Below are 5,906 nucleotides of genomic sequence, written 5' to 3'. Positions count from 1 at the left end.
TTTTATAATGGACTTATCATAAAATTTTCTTTTTTTAATTTTGAAACTTTCAAAGAATTTTTAAATTAAAATTTACTTTCAATATATTTTTTTTGTATTGGTTTCAGGTGTACAGCTGAGTGGTTAGACAACCATATTCTTTACATAGTGTTCCCCTCGATATTTCCAGTATGCACCTGGCACCATACACAGTTATTACAATATCATTTACTATATATACCTTACTTTATATCCCTGTGACTATTTTGTAACTATCAATTTGTACTTCTCAATCCCTTTCCCCTTTCTCCCAGTCCACCAATCCCCCATCTACCAGCTCTTTCAACCACCAGTTTTCTCTATGTGTCTATGAGTCTGTTTCAATTTTCTTTGTTCATTTATTTTGTTCTTTAGATTCCACATCTAAGTGAAATTACATGGAATTTGTCTTTCTCTGACTGACTTATTTCACTGAGCATAATATTCTCTAGGTCTATTCATGCTGTTGCAAATGTAAGATTTTATTCATTTTTATGGCTGAGTAGTATTCCATTTTATATATGCAACACAGCATTTTTATCCATTCATCTATTGATGGGCATTTCAGTTGCTTCCATTACTTGGCTATTTCAAATAACACTGCAATGAACACAGGGGTGTGTATACTCTTTTGAATTAGTGTTTTGGGTTAACCCCCAGAATTGGAATCACTGTGTCATAGGCAGTCCCATTTTTAATTTTTTGAGGAAATTTCATACTGTTTTCCATAGTCATAGCATGTTCTTGCATGTTATGGGCCAAGGGACAAAACTTATTCCACTTCTTCCCACTTCAGAATCCAGGACTAGTTAGGGAAAGCCGAGAATATTTTGAATTTTGCTTTAGACTACCACAATTATAAATGTATAAATTCCAAAATTTTCCTTTTCCTGCCTCTGTCTCTCACCAGATAATTTCCTGGTTACATGGACTGTTTCTATTGAGAGACAAAGTGAGAGAATTTTAGGAGTAAATAAAAACATTTGATGACAACAAATACACATGAATAAGATGCTTTCATGTTTTACATTAACATTAGTTTTCAGTTCATATGGTCTGTTTCATGATGCGTATGATTGATATCTCATAAAAACAACATTCTAGAATGTTCTTCTTCTTTGTGATATGTTGAGGCAGAAATTGAGGTTGGAGCCCCTGCTCTGAGGTTTTGGGGCTCTGGCAGGCTACTGGACTGCTGTCCCCCCTGCAGTGCTTGTGGACAGAGTCACTTCCAGCTTGAATTCAGGTGAGAAACTTTATACAATGACATCTCCAGTGGAAAACAGTTAAACATGTTTCCTGCTCTGTGGCTGCATTTTAACCATTTCACTTCCAATATCTGTGTTCTAGGGTTAGAAAACCAATGCACAAACTGTGTGTTTTTTTTTTTTTTTTTCAATTTCCTATTTTACTCTACATGAAATACCTGTAATTGTCAAGCTGTACCTTCAAATACATTTTAATGGCAAACCCATGCAGTTTTATTCAATGCCTTACAAAGAGAGATAGGAACAGTGGTTCCTTTCCATTTTGCTACAGTTAAAGCAGCTTTGGGTTCATGGAAGGAAAAAAGAGAGGACTTTGCATTTGGAATACAAGGTATATGTCAGGCATAATGCAAGGCTTATGCATATATATTCACCCATGTCCTCTGAGATAGACATAATCAGAGTCCTATGAGATAGATATAATCCTGTTCTAAAGGTAAGAAAGAAGGCAAGCAAACAACATATCCAAAGTAGAATGTGTTGAAGTTGGCTTTTGTTACGTTATGTACAAAGATTCAACCCAGGAGCTCTAAATCTCTTCTTCTCTAACAAGCAAGAGTCGGCCTGCACCACAATTTCCTAGAGATCACTATCAAAAGCTCTTTCCTCTCTTAATAATTTTCTCTATTTCTTCCTTTCTGATGGCTTCAGAAACCTACAGCGAGTCCCTTTCTCCAGAATTGCAAAAGATAAATGTAAGCAAAAATAACAGCAAACCAAAGTAGGTTTTTAGGTGTGGTCATTGTTGTTGTATGTATGATTCTAGAAATGCCCCTGAATATTTTAAGCCTCCAAATGCACAGAACCAATGAGGATGATGAGCTAACCCTCCCAGAACTGGGTTATGCAATATGGCACAGGTGACCTTACAAAAGAGAGATTAACCAGCTGTGTTCAGTCTGATCACATGTTCTTGTAAAAGCAGAAAACTTTCTCTGTGATGGGAAAGGAAGGCAGAAGAAGTCAAAGATATTTGAAACATTAGTAGGATTCAATGCACTGTTGATGAGTTGAGGTGGAGGGGGCCGCAACAGAAGGAATGGTGGTGGCCTCTGGGAGCTGAGAGTAGCTGAGGGCTTTTCCAGCAAAGAGCAGGGGACCTCAAACCTACAGCCAGAAGGACCTGTATTCTTCCAACAACCTGAATGAATTTGTAATCAGATTCTTCCTGAATGGCTCCAGATAAAAGTCCATCCAGCTAAGCCCTTAATTTAGAACTTGTGATCCCTAAGCAGAGAACTCAGTTAAGCATGCCAGACGCCTAACCAACAGAATGGTGAGCTAACGCGTGTGTGTTTTTTGAAGACACTAAGTGTGTGCTAATGTGTTATGCAGCAACAGAAAACTGGTACAAATTATTTTCTTCTAAGTCTTTGGATGTCTAGGCTCGTTTTATCCTTTATGTCCCTTCCTATGCAACTAAAGAGATATCTACCAGTTGTCTGCTTTTTTATCAGCCTGTTCATATTCAGCGCATCACAATCTGTCAATCAGTGATAATCTTATTTATTAGTTTGTGTGTTGGCTGCTCCCTGGTAAACCATAAAATCTGTGCTGGTAGGATTTGTTTTCCTTACTATATCCCTGAGCCTCATAAACTACGACAAGCCTTTATTTGGTGAATTGAATGAATAAATATTGCTCCCAGTAACTTGACATCTACCTTAAATAAACTACCTTCTGAATAACTTAAGATATATATGAACAAAGATTCCACTACCACAAATTTTGTTGAAATAGTCACTTAAATATTTTAAATGTTTCAGCAATTCAGTAAATTTCTAAAACCAGATATTATCTCCCACATCTTTGTACTTGCAGGATTATTGACTTTCTTGGTTAACTTTAAATACGTTTTTCACAAACACTTTAGCTACAGCCTAATATTTGTTTATATTTCTATATAAAGAGTGCTTTCTGGGTTTTCTTGTTGCCTTTTAGGTACATAATATACATATAAAACACATGCTGCTATCTATGAAAAAATGGAGAAACATACAAAGAGATGCTTACATCAGAAATGGAACATTGCACTGCACTTAGGGTGATGCTCAGAGAGGAAAATATCCTTGGGCCACTGATTTCAAAGCATGTAAAATTATACCAATTTGTGTTTGAGACAAGCTGCACAATTCTGAGGCAAACAATAGAATGCGACGTCTTGCAGACTGACTGTGTAAAGGCCACGGGGGCAAAACCAGAAAGTTAATGGTGGGATGACACAGGCAGGTACTGAAGGCTGAATGACTAATGTCTATGCTTAGATATCAGGAATATCAAAATGGAGAAAAATGAGGGGGAGGGGTGTTCCATTAAGAGTCCAAAGACTAGGAATTATAAAAGCCCATCCAGCCAAGCTCTTAATTTAGAACTTGTGATCCCTAAGCAGAGAACCCAGTTAAGCATGCCAGATGTCTAACCAACAGGATGGTGAGCTAATGCATGTGTGTTTTTTTAGGAATTATAAATCAGTATTTGGACTCACTCTGCATTTGATGTCTGTACCATGGAACAGTGAGACTATGAAGAATAAACAAGAGGTCATTGGCCAAGGAATAATCTGGACAATGCCTGACACAGCACCCAGATCAGCTTGTTAAATATGGCACCAAGGTGATCACTTTAGGGATCTTCCTCAGAACATGAAACAATATCAAGAAAAAATCACTGCCAGCCACGCAGGAAATGGTGCACAACCCAAAAATCGAATATTGCCTCCAAGAGTCATCTCAGGTAGACCCATTGCTCTCCTCTCCTTCTCCAGTCACTTCTCCAACCCCTTGACCTTAATCTCTCTCCATATGAAAATATCCTCCAACTCCACAAAATGCCTTGCTTTTTTGTTCCCACATTTTATCACTGACTGTTCCTACTACCTGGAATATTCTTTTGCCTGTTCTAAAATGGGATAAAAGAGCTAGTTCTAATAACCACTTAATCAGGTACTAATTGTATGACCATAAAAATTATTCAAACTTTCTGAGCATGTGTTTCCTCATTTACAAAATGGAGGTAATGATAATAACTACTGGGTTAGTTTTTTTTTTTTTTTTTTTTTTAAGACAGTCATTATGTAGACTACAGTCGGGGTAATAGAAACAACAGAAACACCTTGTTTGGCAGTTCAGGAGGCGAGTTCTGAATAAAGGTTTAAGCAGAAGTGATTCCCTCTGAGGGCTGTGAGGGAGTGCCTGCCTCTTCCAGGTCTCTGTCCTAGCTCCCGATGGCTTTGCAGCAATGTTTGCCATTCCTTGGCAGCATAACTCCAATCTTCACATGGCATTCCTCCTGTTTCTCTATCTCTGTATTCAATTTCCTCTTTTTACTAGGACAAAGTCATATGGGATCGGGGCCCATCCTACTCCAGTATGATGTCAGCTTAATTTAACTAACCTTACTGAATTACATGTGCAATGACCCTATTTCCAAATGAGGTTTCATTCTGGTGTGCTGGGGGTTAGGACTCCAACGAATAGATTTTGGGGGTGTGGAATATGAACCATGACACCTACCTCATAGGGTTATTGTGAAAACTCCATAAAATAATGTATAGAAAGTATTTAGCCCAATGTTTGCCACATAATAATTACTGAATAAATTATCTGATATTAAGGAATATGAAACATTTTGTTTATATATTTTGTTGCAACTATTTTTTGCTGCTCATTATTAGCACTTCTCTCTCTCTCTCTCTCTCTCTCCTCTCTCTCTCTCTCTCTCTCTGTCTCTCTCTCTCTCTCACACACACACAGACACACATACACACACACACACACACACAAACAAGCAGTTCACTTGTTCACTCTTCATGTAGCCAAATATTTCTGTGTTTTCTTTTGTGTGCTTCTAATGTTGGCATCATTGTGCTATGTTTCTCTATATCCCACTTTTATCAGCCTTTATTTAATTTTCTTCAGCAAAAAACTTTGTGACAAGGAAATCATTGGCACAGGTTATGCTTTACAAATGGCAGTTTCTGTTTATCTTTTCTACAACATTTTTGCTGTCTCACCCTCCAAAAGATCTTTTGAAAACTAAATACATCATCTTGAAAATCAACTGGACTTTAAAAATGGGTCATTTGTTACACAATGGCCTTGGGAAATAAAGGAATGATATTCCATACAGGGAAGGCACGTTCTCACATCAAAAGGTCCCCCAACTTTTTACTTTGCCAGGACTTGTTCATAATATTCACACAAGAAATTGCCTTTGGTGGAAAAGTCACTATAAGCTGTCAAAAACAAATGTGAAAGTTTCTGGCTTGAAAGTCATGGTTAATACACATCTTGTTGCTACAGTGACAGCTGGAGAAGGCAGAATTGTCCACTATAAAAGAATTAACATTAGATGGATTTTAATAAAAAGCCCTTAGAGAATCATGAGGTCTCAAAGTGCTGCATAAATGCCTAAAATGAAAATAACAACAAAAAATGGACACAGATGATAAACATTTCAGGATGTGTCAACTGTATAATTTCATGCTTTTTTATATCTTTTACTGTAGGTATTTTTATGTAAATGCATAGGAACTGTACCAAAATTAAATGATTTAAATTTGAGCCTGAACCACACCAGAGGTTCCAGAAGCCACCTTCCCAAACATGAGACATCAGCTTG

The 5,906-nt window shown here is 37.3% G+C and overlaps 1 long non-coding RNA gene across 1 annotated transcript; it reads left to right on the top strand.

The window, feature by feature from the left end:
* The first annotated feature begins 1,158 nt into the window (after positions 1 to 1,158).
* Positions 1,159 to 4,265, top strand: LOC129151889 (uncharacterized). The gene is made up of 2 exons (XR_008558601.1): positions 1,159 to 1,264; positions 3,745 to 4,265. It is a non-coding gene; the product is annotated as an uncharacterized LOC129151889 (long non-coding RNA).
* Positions 4,266 to 5,906: the final 1,641 nt, after the last annotated feature.

Source organism: Eptesicus fuscus, chromosome 16, assembly GCF_027574615.1.
Source record: "Eptesicus fuscus isolate TK198812 chromosome 16, DD_ASM_mEF_20220401, whole genome shotgun sequence".
Taxonomy (NCBI): domain Eukaryota; kingdom Metazoa; phylum Chordata; class Mammalia; order Chiroptera; family Vespertilionidae; genus Eptesicus; species Eptesicus fuscus.
The sequence above is the reverse complement of the archived record's forward strand: the minus strand, read 5'-3'. Positions and strand labels throughout refer to the sequence as shown.